General features: G+C 41.2%; 1 long non-coding RNA gene across 2 annotated transcripts; it reads left to right on the top strand.

Moving 5' to 3' along the window:
* Positions 1–96: 96 nt before the first annotated feature.
* LOC122110091 lies at positions 97–16,452 on the top strand. 2 transcript variants are annotated; one of them, XR_006147809.1, is made up of 5 exons: positions 97–310; positions 1,337–1,390; positions 5,954–6,041; positions 13,694–13,847; positions 16,035–16,452. It is a non-coding gene; the product is annotated as an uncharacterized LOC122110091 (long non-coding RNA). The 2 variants fall into 2 exon arrangements; XR_006147810.1 differs by lacking the exon at positions 13,694–13,847 and having other exon boundaries at positions 98–310.
* Positions 16,453–17,366: the final 914 nt, after the last annotated feature.

Genomic DNA, 17,366 nt, shown 5'->3' with positions numbered 1-17,366 from the left:
GGCAGTGGAGTGTCCCATGGAAACGGAACCCCAGAACTGCGGCCAGGGACTTCGCACTGAGGGGTGGGGGGGGCGGGGCAGCCGCTCCGCAAGGCGCCTGCGCGAAACCGGCTTCTCGGCGCCATTTTGTCCGGGCAGCATTGGCCGCAGCGCTATCGCGTTTTCTGTTTCTGGGGTGCACGGAGCGGCGTGCCTGGGTTTTTTTTCCCCTCTTTTTGCGAGAGACTCATTTTAGCGTGCTACTCATCCACTGTTCACCCCGGGACAGCACCCAGCGGAGGTCGAAGGGAGTCGAAGAGCCGTCTGAAAGGTGAGCCGAAGGCTATGCTTATCGGAGCGACCGGAGGATGGCGCAGCTCCGGCGGCGGCGCCGGCACCGGAAATGAGGGAGCCCGAGGCGGCCATGGTGAAGTCGCTCCTGCCGGCGGCGGGGGGGGGGGGGGGGGGGGGGGGGGGAGGGAGGCGGGCTGCGAGGCGGGGCGAGGCGTGCGCTCCCGCCGGGGCGCGCAGGTTCGGGGTGGGGGGGGAGGCTTCGCGCTTCTCTGGACTTCCCCACTGACACTGCTGGCCCCGGGAGCGCGTGTGAGGGGCCCCGGCGGCGGGGAAGGAAGGGTGGTCCTCGCAAAGCCCGCGCGTGGGGGCGCCGCGGCCCGGTGGGGCCTCCCTGACGGCTCGCACGCCGCTCGCCCCCTGCGGTCCGAGGCCCGGCGCGCCCGAGTCCACAGGCCGAGGCCGGCCCTCGCGTGCCCCGGCTGGGACTGAGGACGGCTTCGACGCAAGGACTTCCGGAAGGGGCGCGCGCGTGGGGAGGTCGCGTGGGCTGAATCCAGACCGAAACTTCACCTTCCAAAAAGTGCCCTGGACAGGTGCTGTGAGGGAAGGACCTGTTCTCAAGCTGGCTTGACCCAGAGGACGTCTTGCCCAGAGCCGAATCCACTTGTTGTTGATGATGATGATGTTACTCGTACCTGATTTTTCCCCCCTTCAGAATTATTCAGAATGTCAAATGTGCAGGGCACTAGTGGCTCACACCTGTGCTCCTCGTTATTCAGAAGGCTGAGATCCCTGAAGATCAAAGCCCAGACCACGCAGGAAAGCCCGGGAAGCTTTTTATCTCCAGTTAAACACCAAAAAAAAGCCAGAAGTGAAGCTGTGGCTTAAGTGGTAGAGAGCTAGCCTTAGAGGACAAATGCTCAAAGAAAAAGTCCAGGCCCTAAGTTCAAGCCCCACGACCTGAGCAAAAAAAGAAAATAGAAAAAGAATGTCAGATGCATATCAGTGTTTCTGCTGAGTGACCTACTCACAAGTATTTATTGTTTTGTTTGTGTCTTGGCAGTTGTGTGAAGATAACAATTCACATCAGTGACACAAACTCCAACATATTACGGAGGTGAGTCCTAATGTATACTAAGTAAAATCTTGATTAAACTTCTGCGGACTGGTGGATAAATAGAATGTTAGCTGAAAGTTGTTTTGTTTAATCCAGATCAAATAACTGTTTAATGAGCCTGTTGATAGGGTGTTTTAAGATGAAATCTTCCAACCTAAGACATCCTTGTAGATTTGTTTACCAATTCATGTGGTTCTCATTTCTAGGCTTTTTTTTTTTTTTTTTTTTACTTTTTTTGCTGGTCGTGGGGCCTGAACTCTGGGTCTGGACACTGTCCCTCAGCTCTTCAGCTCAAGGCTAGCACACTACCACTTGAGCCATGTGCCACGTTCAGCTTTTTCTGCTTATGTGGTGCTGAGGAATCGAACCCAGGGCCTCATGCATGCAAGGCAAGCCCTCTTCCTCTGAGCCATCTTTCCAGCCCTCATTCCTGGGCTTTTAAAGCACTTAATGGTTTTATCATGAAACACTGGAGGAAAGTATAATGCTGAGGTTCCCAGGGGTAATCATCTATAATCTTTGTATAAATTAGAACTGTCATTAATCTAGATACACAATCCACGTTAGTGGACATTTGGAAATTACTAAAAGAAGAAAATACTTAGCCGGGCACCCATGGCTCACGTCTGTAATACTAGCCACTGAGGAGGCTGAGATCTGAGGATCGCTGTTCAAAGCCAGCCTGGGCAAGAAAAGTCCATGAGACATCTCCAAGTAACCACCAAAAAACTGGAGGTAGCACTGTGGCTCAAGTGGTAGAACTCCAGCCTTGAGGTGAAGAGCTCAGGGACAGTGCCCAGGCCCAGAGTTCAAGCCCCATAACTGACAGGAAAAAGAAAATACAGATTTGTATTCCTTCCATCAAAAACCAATTAAAAGGAAGTGGCGCTGTGGCTCAAGTGGCAGAACGCTTGCCTTGAGCTGAAGAGCACAGGGACAGCGCCCAAGTCCAGATTCAAGCCCCATGACCGATCAAAAAAACAAACAAAAAAAAAAAACAATTAAAATTCATGTTTTGCATATAAATCATACCAAATTTTTTATGGTTTTGTCTTTTAAAATATACTTGTAATCACTGTATCTTTTTTTGTTTATGGAAGACATTGATTTTGTTATTGTCCCTGTGTTTGAATTCATTACCTTACACTGTCAGAAAGGCACTCTTAACTCTGAGCCATGTATCCACCACTTAAGGAAAACACTGGAAATATTAGAAATAACTTGGTCTATAAAGCATCTTTCATGGCTTCATAGTTTCACATAGGATCTGTGTATCATAATTTGTTTTTTGTTTTTTGGGGTTTTTTTGGAGGTCATGGGGCCTGAACTCTGGGCCTGGGCGCTGTCCTTGTGGTCTTCAGCTCAAGGCGTGCGCTCTACCGCTTGAGCCACAGCACCACTTCCTCATAATTGTTATTTGTAGTGCCAAGGATCAAACCTTGTGCACACTTGTCAAGTGCCTAACCATTGAGGTACATCTCCATTTCAGTGTTGCAAAGTCAGCTAAGTCCTCTTCTGTTTATTTTTCTAATAGCAAAAATATCCTTGCACATTTTTTACAAAACATTGTGCTTGAGGACTCATGTCAGTGACTAAAAATTCTAGGCATCTAGATCTTTCACATCCTTGTCATTTCTTTAGACTAAATTTCTAGAAGTAGAAATAAACATACACACCCAAAAAAATACACTTGAGAAGTTAGTCCAGCTGAGCACTGGTGGCTCATGCCTGTAATCTTACTACTTAGGAGGCTGAGATCTGAGGATTGTGGTTTAAAGCTAGCCTAGGCAAGAAAGACTCTTATCTCTACTTAGCCACCAGAAAACCGGAAGAGGCGCTAGTGAAAAGCTCAAGGACAGTGCCCAGGCCCTGGATTCAAGTCCCATTACCAACCAGAAATAAAAAGAATTGGCCCAGTACTAAGGGTGAGGCAAAAGGATTTCAACTTCAACCTCTAGGCAGCCTGGGCTACATTAAGAGGCCCTGTTACAAAAAAGAAAGAGGGAGAGTTTGAATACATAGCACAATTCTCTATCTGAAAGCTTTTTCCCTTAGTGCATTTGTATATGCCATTTTTATTACCTATTTTCCCCAATATTCTGTTTATATCTTTAGCTTTGCATTTGAACACTATGGGGTATCCTTATTCAAATAGAATTATTACTTTTTTGGTTTTTTTAAGTTGCCCTGGCTGGCCTGGTACTTTTATGTTCAGACAGCATTTTTGCGTCAGCCTTTTGAGTAACTAGGACTATAGGTATTAACTACCACATCTGGCAGGATTGTCAAAATCTAAGTGATAAAGTAAACTGCAGGTTTTTCCTTTCACTTAGGAATAGTTCCTTCACTTATGAAGTTGAGTTTTTGTACAGTGAAACATAGAAAGTGACGTTTAGGACTTTTCTTGCTCCAAACTGCAATCCTCGTATCTCACCCTCTTGAGTGGCTAGGATTACAGGCATGAGCCACCTGCACCTGGCCTGTCAGTAAATGTTTTTAATCACTGTTAGCAGTTTTCAACCTGATAAGGAGTAAGTTCTCTGTAATCATTTCTTGTGGATCATTGTGTACATTTGTATGTAAAATATGTAAAATAATAAGCTAGAATACATTTTTAACAATATTTCTGAAAATTAATGATGTTCCACAGATAGTATCTTAACCTTTAATACTCTAGAAACTTAATACTGAATTGACTTATAATTGTTAATAAAATAAAATATTTGGAGAACTCAGTAAGATGTGTTAATGCCAGAAGCCAGTAGATCATGTAATACAAGCTACTCTAAGGCTGAAAGCTGAGGATCACTGTTCAAAGCCAGCCTGGGGCAGGAAAGACTAAGACTTACCTTCAACTATCCATCAAAAAACCAAAAGTGGAGTCATAATTCAAGTACTAGAGCATTTGGTTTCTGTTTCGTTTTTTTGCCAGTCCTGGGGCTTGAACTCAGGGCCTGGGCACTGTCCCTGAGCCACAGGGGCACTTCCGGCTTTTTTTTGTTTATGTGGTACTAAGGAATTGAACCCAGGGCTTCATGCATGCTAGGCAAGCACTCTACCACTAAGCCACATTCCCAGCCCTGAGCATTCATCTTGATTAGAAATGGCTGAAGGACCACGTCATCCCCGAGTTCAAGCCCTTTGTGGACACACACACACACACATACACACACATGACTGTTTCAGTATACTTACCCCAAGACTTCTTATTCTTCAGACCTTTTGTAAGGATTTTATCTTTTTTTTTTTTTTTTTTTAATTTTATTTTATTTTATTTGAGAACATACTGTACAGAGGGGTTACAATTACATGGGCAGGATAATGCATACATTTCTTACCAAGCATTGCAGCCTCCTCCTTTGTTTACCCTTCACCTCCCTTCCCAGCCTCCCCCCTCCCCCCCACCCAATCATACCCCCCTCCCCCCCCACCGACATTGTAAAGCTGGTTTTAAGGATTTTATCTTAATGGCAGGTGATTATAAATGAATATTAACTGGCTACTAGACCATCTTATACTTCATTTTGAAAGAAATTATAAAATTGTACTTCTGAAAATGAATCATTCCTACAGAATTGCCAAATTTTAAGTGTTTCTGTAATATAAAACAGCTTTGAAAGAACATTTGGGTTGAGATGAGAATGAGTAACTCCTATCCTTTGCTATTTTTTATTGAAATCTCAAAATTAAAACATTTTTAGGGATTTATTTATCCATTCATATGGTTTCCATTTCTAGATTATTGCTGTTTGTTTATTTTGTAATTTTTTCCTACCTTGTCATTGAACTAGACTCAAGGGATCCTCCTGCCTTAGCCTCCAGAGGAGCTGAGACTACTACAGGACTACATTACCATACCTGATTTTGTTGTTGTTTTGTGCCATTCCTGGGGCTTGAACTCAGGACCTGAGCACTGACTGAGCTTTTGCTCAAGACTAGTGCTCTACCACTTGATCCACAAATGCTACTTCCAGGTTTTTCTTTTATTTTTTTTTGGGGGGGGGAGGGTCCGGTCGTGAGGCCTTGACTCTGGGCCTGGGCGCTGTCCCTCAGCTCCTCAGCTCAAGGCTAGCGCTCTACCACTTGAGCCACAGCACCACCTCCGGTTTTTTTCTTTTTGCTTATGTGGTGCTGGGGAATCGAACGCAGGGCCTCAGGCATGCAAGGCAAGCGCTCTACCACTGAGCCACCTGCCCAGCCCTACTTCCAGGTTTTTCTGAGTAGTTTATTGGAGATAACAGTCTCATGGACTTCCGTGCTTGGGATGGCTTCAAACCAAGATCCTCAGATCTCAGCCTCCTGAGTAGCTAGGATTATAGACATGAACCACCAGTGTTTGGCCACTCCTGTCTTTTTATTCTGAGTTTTTAAGTAGTACCTCATGTTTTTTTTTTCACAGAACACAATGAGTATTTTCATAATATTTTTAATTATTTGTAAAAACTTGAAATAAAGAGCTTATAACGAATAACATGGTTAGGAATAGAATGATCTCCTTAATGATAGTTTATGTTTGAGCATCTAAGCTATAACATCATATTCAAAAGAATTTTTGTCTTTCAGGATAAGATCGACTTTGTGGAAGAATTAAGCAAAGTTTACAGTAATAAAAGACTTGGAACTGCCATGTGTATTAAAAATGCTGTCTCCGGTATGTAATTTATTTTATTTTTTGTCCTGATCCTGGTCTTTGAACTCAGGGCCAGATCAGGCTGGCTTTGAACTGCGATCCTCAGATCTCACCCTTCTCAGTAGTTCAGATTATAGGTGTGAGCCACTGGTGCCTGGCTCTGGTATATAATTATACTTTATCCTTAACTAATCAAGACTGATGTGTCTGACTGGTGTGTTTGTCTTTTTTTTTTGAAAATGGTAGGACTTATTTAACTGTGCAGTTATCTCTGGAAGGTTAAGTATATGTTGAGAAGTATAACTCATTATATTGAGTAACATAGCTGCTTTCTTAAAGGTCTAGTTATTTGGGGAAAAGTTACATAATTTATTAATAGTAAAATGTACTTTAAAATATCTATGTGTACTTTGGCTCTGATAGATGTTCCCTCTGATTATATGGTTACACAGATTCATAGATGATGGTGTTGATCACTTGCAGTTCAAACTAGAATGACAACATATTTTAGGGTTTAGGTTCAGGCAGATCTGGATTACCTAATGACCTTCCTACAAAGATTTGTGCTCAAAGACCTGTCAATACAAGAGAATAAAGAAACAAGGAAAGTTATCTGAACAGTTATTTCAAAAGACCTAATAATTTAATAATGAAATCTCATATGCCAGCATATCTAGAGAATTTAAGAAACATTGCTTTAAGAAAGCAGAGTAGGGGCTGGGAAGGTGGCTCAGTGGTAGAGCATATACATGAGGCACTGGGTTCAATTCCTCAGCACCACATAAGCCCCCCCAAAAAAGCTGGAAGTGGCGTGGTGGCTCAAGGGGTAGAGCACTAGCCTTGAGCAGAAGAACTGAGGGACAGTGCCCAGGCCCAGAGTTCAGGCCCTACAATTGGGGGGGGGGGGGCGGGAAGCAGAGTAGAGGGGGTGGAGGTTTAGCTCTGCGGAAGAGCGCCTTCCTGGCAAGCGCAAGGCCCTGAGTTCGGTCCTCAGCTCTGGGGGGATGGGGAAAGGCAAGAAAGCAGAGTAGAGCTGGGTGCTGGTGGCACAGGCCTGTAATTCTGGCTACTCAGGAGTTCTGAGAACGGAGGATCATGGTTCAAAGCCAGCCCAGACAGGAAAGTCCATGAGAACTCTTTTTTTTTTTTTTTTTTTTTGTCGGTCGTGGGGCTTGAACTCTGGGCCTGGGCGCTGTCCCTCAGCTCTTCAGCTCAAGGCGAGCGCTCTACCACTTGAGCTACAGCGCCACTTCCGGTTTTCTGGTGGTTTATTGGAGATAGGAGTCTCACGGTCTCTCCTGCCCGGGCTGGCTTTGAACCACGATCCTCAGATCTCAGCCTCCTTAGTAGCTAGGATTACAGGCGTGAGCCACCAGCACCCGGCTTTCCATGAGACTCTTATCTCCAGTAAACCACCAGAAAACCAGAAGTGGTGCTATGGCTCAATGGTAGAGTGCTATCCTTGAACTGAAGAGCTTAGAGACAGGGCCCAGGCCCAGAGTTCAAGCTCCATGACCGACAAAAAACAAAAAAAAACAGTAGAGAGGCTGGTGAAATATAGTTCAGTGGTAGAACACGTGAATAGCATGCATAAGGTCATAGTTTCAATTCCCAGCACCATAAAAATGAAAAAAAGGAAACTTACAGGCCTTTAAAGGCTTTTTAATGATAATGACATGTAATCTATAAAATTAGAAGAAAAGGAGGTATTCTATAAGCAAGAATGTGATTATACAAAGGGAGCTACATTTCAAACAGTTAATAAACCAATTAGAAAGGAGTAACTGGCTAACGATTGGGTTTGGAAACTGTAGGACCTCCTTGTCGACGCTTCTAGGATTCTGTACATCAGAATTCTGTAGGGTTTTGCCCTGTTATATGGGTTTCTAGAACACTTTGGAAAACTAGGTTGTTTTCTCCCTATCCCATCCATCCCTACCCTCAAAGTAGGTTCAGTTTTTACAAGACATACATTGAGTATCATGACTGCATTTACTTATCCTTCCTCCCTCCTTTTGTGTGTCCTTCTTCTCTTACTCCCTTTCCTCACTATGTTTCAGCTTCCTGGTGTTCATTTAAACAGTTCATTAGTTGGTCAGAGAAGTTATACCGTTGGACTCCTCCCTTGAATGTGCCATTCTTCAGTCAGTTTGTTTATACATGCATATAACTATATGCTTTCATACATTTTCCACCTAATTTCCACATATGGGAGGTAATAAACGTCACATGACAAGGTTGGGATTAGTATTACTTAAGTTAATATGTATAAAGTGCAAAGTGCTTAGAATGATTTCAAGTATTTAGGGAAGTACTCAGGTTTTAGTGATGTTGTTAAATATTTAGGAGCTATGTTTAAGATTATTATAGGTGTGTCATTCCAGGAGAGCTTTAAATGTTTAGGTTAACATAAATATATAATTAAAATATCTTATTTTTTTTTGCCTTGCTTTTGAGACCTTTCTGAAGGTCATTAACCACTTTCCAACCTTATTGTATTTCTTCCCTTGAAATACCATGTGCTCAGGTAGATGACCTTGTTTTCCTAAGCAAGCCTTGTTTTCCCAGTTCTTTCCACTGTCTAAAATATTGCCCAATCTCTACATGTTAAAGCTCTCTTTTTTAAGTACAAAGTTCTTTTTTTTTGTTTGTTTGGTTTTTTTTTACCTGTTGTGGGACCTGAACTCTGGGCCTGGGCGCTGTCCCTCAGTTCTTCAGCTCAAGGCTAGCGCTCTACCACTTGAGCCACAGCGCCACTTCCAGCTTTTTCTTTTTGCTTATATGGTGCTGAGGAATCGAACCCAGGGCCTCAGGCATGCAAGGCAAGCGCTCTACCGCTGAGCCACCTTCCCAGCCCCAAGTACAAAGTTCTTAATAGCTGTTAGTATAATACAGATAATCTATCCATATTTCCTTGCAACTTTCTGTATTATATTTTAGCTTTTTTTATTTACTTATATGTCCTTAACTTTGTTCTAGACAGAACTGTACAGTATTCACTTTTGCAGGTTTAGAACCCATCATAGGTCTTGGCATTTAGAAGGCACTCTTTTATGGAATGAAAGTGTGCAGCAAGTTAAAAGATGGCATTTAATGGGCAAATGCATGCCAAGAAAAAAATACGTTTTGTTGGTACTTGTACATTCAAGAACATCCTGAGCAGTCACTTAAAACGCTCGAGGTTTTAGAAACTGGGTTACATTGTATAGCTTGTAAGACTGAACATTTTGGAAACTATCCAGAGATTAGGAATTTTCATTGTTTTCTTTTTTTATTTTTTGGTCGGTCGTGGGGCTTGAACTCTGGGCCTGGGTGCTGTCCCTCATCTCTTCAGCTCAAGGCGTGCGCTCTACCACTTGAGCCATATCCCACTTCCAGCTTTTTCTGCTTATGTGGTGCTGAGGAATTTAACCCAGGGCCTTATGCATTTGAGGCAAGCACTCTACCACTGAGCCACTTTCCCAGCCCCTTCTTATTTTTTTTTAAAGACATTATGTCATTGGGTGCCAGTTTCTCATGCTGGTAATCATAGCTACTCAGATGGCTGAGATCTGAGGAAAATGGTTCAAAGCCAGTCCAAGCAGGGGAAAGTTTGTAAGACTCTTACCTCCAATAAACTTTCCTAAAGAAACTGGAAGTGGAGCTTTGCCTCAAATGGTGGAATGCTAGCCTTGAGCAAAAAAAAAAAACCTCAGGGGCAGTGTGCCTAAGCCCTAAGTTCAAGGCCCAGGACCAGCACACATGCACAAAAAAGATAGTGTGTCAAATTTATCACCCAAGGCAAGTTTTTATCATGCTACCTGACTTTTCACAGATCTTTCTGATTTATAAGTACAAATTTGAGAAGATTTGGCTCTTGCCAAGTACCAGAATGCATAGGTCACCTGGCTTAGTATGTTAAAGAACTCAGAATCTGTCTTTTTTTTTCCTATTCACCTGTTTCTGAAAATCTGTTATTTAAATACCCCTATAAATCAGAAATATCAAACATTGACTAAATAATTTTAGTGCTTAAGGTAGAGCTGCTGATGCTGTTACCACATAGCATTAATTTCAAGAAGTATTTAATAAGATTTTTTTGTTTTTGAGGGGGCAGTATTGGGCCTAGAAGAGCTGTTCTCTAGCCCTGTATATTAAGAGTTCTAATTGTTCTTGTTGGCTAGGAAAATATATATTTCAAATAATAGATAATCAAAATCATTCATGTGTTTCCATTATAGTGAAGTTCCTACTTTTGTAAACTATTTAGTATACTTCAATATATTCTCTTTAAAACCCTGATATAGGGCTGGGAAGGTGGCTCAGTGGTAGAGCGCTTGCCTTGCATGCATGAGGCCATGTGTTTGATTCCTCAGTACCACATAAGCAGGAGAAAAAAAAAGCCGGAAGTGGCACTGTGGCTCAAGTGGTAGAGCACTAGCCTTGAGCTGAAGAGCTGAGCGACAGTGCCCAGGCCCAGAGTTCAGACCCCATGAATGGACCTCCCCCCCCCAAAAAAAATCTGATATAATCCACAAAATTGGTTCCCTTGCTTAATGTGGATGGCACCTTTTTTTGAAGGGGGCAAGGGTTAATTGATTAGATGCTAATGTTTTTACACTTAGTGTTTTTAAGTTACTTGGTATTTTGGTATACTGTAATATCTCTAAATATGACAGAATAAAAATCATTTCACAATCCAGCACAACACTTGTAATCCTAGCTACTCTGGAGGATGAGATCTGAGGATCACAGTTCAAAGCCAGCATGGGCAGGAAAATCTGTACATAAAAAGCTGAAAATGGAGCTGTGGCTCAAGTGGTAGAGCAGGAGCCTTGAACTGAAAAACTTAGGGATACCAGCTAGACCCTGAGTTCAAAACCCAAGACCAGCAGACACACACAAAATATACAAATTAATTGGTGCCTTAAGGGACTTCCAGTTGTTTAGGCACCAGGTCCTGGTGGCCCATGCCTGTAACCCTAACTATTCAGGAAGCTGAGGTCAGAGAATCCAGGCAAAAAAGTCTGTGAGACTCTAAACTCCAGTTAACATGCTTAAAGAGCCAGAAATGGGGTGTGGCTAATGATCACCTTGAGCAGAAAAAAGTCAAGCAAGAGTGCCATGAATTCAAGCCCTAGTATTGGTACCAAAAGAAAAATCATGAGATGGAGCCTCATTTTTTTCAATGTTTGTTACCTTGGGGTAGTTTTGACATGTTACTGAGTTGACAATTCTTACCCCAGTTAGGGGTCTATATTTTACAGTCATTTCAAATATAATAAAAAAAATACCCCTAATTGGGTCCCTCAAACCAAACTAGAATTTCTCACGAAAAAACATCTTTTTTTTTTTGGTAGGTCATGGGGCTTGAACTCTGGGCCTGGGCGCTGTCCCTCAGCTCTTCAGCTCAAGGCAAGCACTCTGCCACTTGAGCCACAGCGCCACTTCTGGTTTTCTAGTGGTTTATTGGAGATAAGAGTTTCACAGACTTTCCTGCCCTGGCTGGCTTTGAACCGAGATCCTCAGATCTCAGCCTCCTGAGTACCTAGGATTACAGGCCTGAGCCACCGGCACCAGGCTACAGGGCTTTCAGTCTAAAAATCTTTCTTAGTATTTATGTGTAATCGTAAAACTATTTCTAGGAATTGTATTGGATTATGTCTTGTCATGGGGCAGGAAAGCAGATTTTTATTTAAAGGAACATAATAAAATGAAAAGCCACCTTCTTGTATCACCTAATACTGCTTGAAGACTTTATATTGAGTCCTGGTGAATCAAACTTGTTTTCCTCCGCAGTTTTGAAGTTCTGCATTTTATTACATAATCTTGAAGAACTAGTCTGTTCCTAGTAAATAGTTTAGCCACAAAACTTGCTTCTCTATTCTGCTGTGCACTTCCCATTTTGTCAGATTTCCATTTAGAGGATAAAAAAATAGGTTTCAGAGTAGGCTAGTTTGAGTTTCATTATTAAAGCTCCTGAAATTTCATTTTGGAAGCCATCCAAGTATCTAGAGGGGGAGGAAAATGGTATGTCATGTCTCCACATAATACTGCTTTTCAGAACGCTTCGTTTGACCTTGTGTCATGAGAGAGAGGCTTAGCAAGAAGAAAGAGAAACTTTTTTTGCTGTCAGAAATTTTTAGTGTATGACTTGCCAGCATAGTGGCTTGCCTTTGTGCTTTCCACGCCAAATGTGTTTGAATTCATGAAGAAATTATTACATTGTCTGTAAAGGAAGAATCTGTGTTCATTTCCCGTGGACTTTCTTTCCTGAAATAAGATCTGTGCTCAGCCACATTTGCTCTACTTACAGTAGGGAAGAGTTAGAGGTCATGATAGAAATGGGCTACATTGTGAATGCAGGTTGTCTTTCAAGTGGAACTTGACATAAAATTGATTTTGAAAATCTTTTGCAACTAAAATAGTGTGTGCATAAATCAGTGAGTTACAAAGGAATTATCTGTCACTTAGAAGTGAGCTCCTCTTAAGAAGGTCTAAATAGATTGTCAGAATGGTGTTTTTGTTGTTTTTGTTTTTTATAAATCTGAATCCTGAGTAATAGTAATAATGCTATGAAGAGAACCTTGTAATACCATTCTTTCACAGCAGTGGAACCAAATTCTGTAAATTTTCTCTTGCCAAATTCACCTGGCCTGTTTTGTCAGAGCTATCTTAAACCTGACTTACTACTAAGATAAGAAAAATATTTGTTAACCCCTGTTAGTGGATAATTTAAATTTTCATCCTTACTGATGCCCTTGCTCTCCATCCACCTGCACATTGGAATGTTCTCCTAATACCTCTTGAGAGAGGGCATGGTCTGTAAATTTTTTTTACCATACATTATCCCATTTTCCAGCTAGTTGTATACTCTTCTGAAATTTTTTTAATACCCTATATAATACCCTCATTTGGATAATCAGTGATTTTTCAGCTAGGGCATGGTGGTACATGCCTTGGGAAGCTAAAGCAGGAGAATCTCAAAAGTCAGGAATTCAATGTCTGGAATACAAAACCTATCTCAAAAAATAAAGTCAAAAACGAGTTGGGTGCTGGTGATTTATGCCTTTAATCCTAGCTACACTGAAGACAGATCTGAAGATCACAGTTAAAAAGCCTGGCCTGTGAGACTCTTATCACCAATTAATCACCAAAAAGCTAGAATTGTAACTATAGCGCAAGTGGTAGCATGCTCGCCTTAAGAAAAAAACTCAGGGGCAGGCCGAGGCCATGAGTTCAAGCCTCAGGACCTGTACAAAACAAATGAGTAAGTCACCAATACCCAGTTGTATCTTACTTTCTAATTTTAACTTTCTTGGTGATGAGTGATATATAGGCAACTGAATGTCTTGAATTTTCACTGCTATCTACTCTTGACTCAAACCAGTCACACATACTAAAGAGGCTGTGTCATACTGCCTTTGTACTTAGAATGCTCAATACTACTGTTTTTCTACTTCCTTCGTCATTGCCTTAAGAATAACTCTTTCAGCCAGGTGCTGGTTGCTCACCCCTATAATTCTAGCTACTCAGGATGCTGAGATCTGAGGATCCTGGTTCAACTGACCTCGCCCCCTCTCCCCCCCCCCCCCCCCCCCAGTTTAAAAAAAAAAAAAAGGAATAGCTCTTTCATATTACATTGTTGGTACTGTTTATTGGTTCTGTTTTGTTTTTTTTTTTTTTTTTTATAGTTCAACTGGGCACTGGTAATGACTCACACCTGTAATCCTAGCTACTCAAGAAGCTGAAATCTGGGCTGGGAAGGTGGCTCAGAGGTAGGAATGCCTGAGTTGTCCTTGAACGGAGATCCTTCTAGTTTCTGCCTCCTAATAGCTAGGATTACAGGTATGCACCTTCACACCCAGCCTCTTTATCATCATCTGTTTTATAGAACTGTATATATAACTATATACAGTAAAATTCACTGTACAATTTTTTGAATATTAACACCTTTACAGGTTTATGACTAAATGTCATGAAGCTATAGTAGTTTCCATCACTAGTGACAGAACATTGTCTTGTGGTTTTCTCCTCCCATCCCAAGAATCTGATTTTTTTCCTCTGATACTATATAGTCTTGCCTTTTCAAAATGTTACAGTTCAAATTATACAGTATATGTATGAATCATATAATCTAAGCTTGTCTCACTTAAGTAAACAGCCAAGAATAGAAGCACTGGATTATATACTAAATATCAAAACTTCCTTGTTAGGAACTACCAAATAGTTTTTCAAAGCAGCTAAACCATTTTACTTTCCACTAGCAACAACAAATTTTGTTTACCATTCTCACCAGTGTTTGACAGAAAGGTGTAACCAGTGTATTCAGCCTTTTTAACTGAATACTAGAAGTAATTTGTATCTCGCTGTACCTGACATTTTCCTAGGAAATAATAAGCATCTTTTCATATACATATTTACCATCCATATATCTTTCCTTAGTGAAACAGTGTGGTGTTTTTGGCCACTTTTAAAAATTAGGCTTAGCTGGGCACTGGTAGACTCATACCTATAATCCTAGCTACTCAGAATGCTGAGATCTGAGGGCCACAGTTCAAAGCCAGCCCAGGCAGGAAAGTCAATGAGATTCTTATCTCCAATTAACCACCAGAAGACTGGAAGTCGTGCTGTGGCTCCAGTGGTAGAGCTATTGCCTTGAGCTGAAGAGCTCAGGAAAGGCCCAAGCCCTCACTTCAAACTCTATGACTAACAAAAATGTAAATAAAATAAAATTGGGTATTTCATAGTTAGTATTTTGAAAGTTGTGTGTATATTCTGAACACAAATCCTTTATTAGAGTATTTGCAGGTATTTCTCAAGTCTATTCACTTAGCATGATCATCTCCATTTCTATCCAGTTTTGAAGCATGACTGTTTTCCTTACGGCTGAATACTCCATTGTGTACACCACCAAAAAAAAATCACTGTCCTTTCTCCATTGATTTGTCCTTAACCTTTGTCAAATACTTGACTCCATTCTCTTCCATTAATAATGTACCATATCATTTGGGGCATCTGTGTTATACAGAAGGGTTAAATTCCATGAGTCAGGTATAATTCTTCTTGGGCAATGCATTGCTAGTTTTCTTGAATTACTATGGTTACACTGGGCTAGAGAGGGAGCTCTTAGTATGAAAAATCCTACTAATGTATTTTCATTAAAGAATTGTTACCCCAAGTTTTGTATAGTTTTCCAGACAGTTAAACTCTAAACGTATCTGAACTATACTTTACATTGTACTTAATTAGTATTTCTTTAAGATACTATGTATACCTTTAGTAGCTTCCTTGCTTACCACTGTGATTTTTTTTTAATATATTGTTACCCTTTTTCTGACAAGGTCTGGAGCTTACTGTGTTAATTGCTTGTAGCTCAGGTCCTCAGCAATTTGAGAACAGCCCTAAAGTCAAGAATGTCCTGCTGCATCTTCCCAAGTATTGGGATTACAGGCTTCTCAAGGCCTGTTCTGGTTCTGTTTTTAAACTCCTAGTCTGAGAGGTTTTTATTTTCTTGTTGGGGCTGGGAATGTGGTTTAGCGGTAGAGTGCTTGCCTAGCATGCGTGAAGCCCTGGGTTCCATTCCTTAGTACCACATAAACAGAAAAGGCTGGAAGTGGTGCTGTGGCTCAAGTGGTAGAGTGCCAGCATTGAGCAAAAGATGCTCAAGGACAGTGCCCAGGCCCTGAGTTCAAGCCCTAGGGCTGGCAAAAAGAAAAACCAAAGCCACAACTTTATCTTGTTGCAGTAAAGCCATAAAGAGACATGTGATGTCAGTGGCAGAAAAGTATTACTTGGTAGGGTTCTAAGCAGCTAGAGTTTCATTTTTTTATACACACACATATACACACGTACATACACGGGTATGTAAGTTTGATTATTAAAATAGGAAAATACAAGGGACATTTTAACAGGCTTTGACAGGTTGGTGAGAGTTCTTAAAAAAGACATAGTCTTAATTTACTATTTATGAAAAGGATTGTGTCAGCCCATTGAACATTAACAAGCTACAACTTGATTTTTTTCTTGTTTTAGGTCTCAGTGAACTATAGAAATAAAACAGATGGATATTATCAGATAAGTGCTTTTATTATCTAAATTCATTTGATAATGTGGAATCTTTAAAAACAAAACTTAATTTTTTAAAATATTTTTTTCAGGTGCCAGTTCAAGATAACTGCCAGTAACAAGGTACTTGATTATAAAATAAATGTATTCGGGCTGGGAAGGTGGCTCAGTGGTAGAGCGCTTGCCTTGCATGCATGAGGCCCTGAGTTCGATTCCTCAGCACCACATAAGCAAAAAAAAAGAAAAAAAAATAAATGTATTCATGTTGAAGTAAAAATGTACTTTGCTGGGTTTTTTTCTTGTAACTGGTTTTCCTCAGTAGTGGTTGCTCCTGTGTATCCTGTCATGGTTTTGATTCTTTGGTGGTCCCGATGTTTGAATTCGAGCCTGGGTGCTGTCCCTGAGCTGCTTTTGCTCAGGGTTATCACTCTATCACTTGACCACAGCACCAGCACTGCTTCAGCTTTTTCTGAGTAGTTTCTTGGAGATAAAGAGTCCTGCCTGGCTGGCTTTACCAAGACTATGATTACAGGCCATGAGCCACCTGTACCTGACAATATTTTTTCATATTATCTGTAGTGTTAGGTATGCTGTATGAAATAGTTTCTTTAGAACCAGACTTGTCTTTTAATTTTAAAAGGGTTATTAGCTATATAAGTAGAATTTTAAAACAGCACAGTAACAAACTGATGTGCCATTTATACTTTGTAAGTTGGAGAAAGTACAGGACTGGTTACCCAGTGGACTTCTCCCAATCTGTTAAATGAATGGTAAAATGTAGGAGATAATTTTAGACCATAGAAGTTACGATTTAACAGGACTGGTTTTGAGAGTTGTTTGTATACTTATTGGCTATTCAAGTTTAATTTGCCATTTACCAAGATGTTCAAAGTCCAACACCCTGTAGCTACAATCACAAGATTACCTTTTTTAGGAAAGCTTAACATTTGAAATGAGTGGGGTTCATATTGTTTGTACTAAGGTTTGGTTATGTGTGTTCTTTCAGCCCACAAAACTCAACTTTTGTTGGGTGCCAGTGGCTCTTGCATTAGATACTCAGAAGGCTGAGATGTGAGCATCACAGTTTGTATCCAGCCCAGACAGGAATGTCCAGAGACTTTTAGCTGTGTCTCAAATGATGAAATGCACTAGCCTTGACCAAAAAAGCTTAGAAACAATACCGAGGTCCTGATCTCAAGCCACAGTACTGAGACCAAAAAATAAACCAGACCATTCTACTCATCATTAGTAATGGACTACAGGGCCAAGGACTGAACCCAGGGTTCTCATGTTAGGTAG

This window comes from Dipodomys spectabilis, unplaced genomic scaffold (genome assembly GCF_019054845.1).
Source record: "Dipodomys spectabilis isolate Male_0828 unplaced genomic scaffold, ASM1905484v1 ptg000073l, whole genome shotgun sequence".
Taxonomy (NCBI): domain Eukaryota; kingdom Metazoa; phylum Chordata; class Mammalia; order Rodentia; family Heteromyidae; genus Dipodomys; species Dipodomys spectabilis.
The sequence above is the reverse complement of the archived record's forward strand: the minus strand, read 5'-3'. Positions and strand labels throughout refer to the sequence as shown.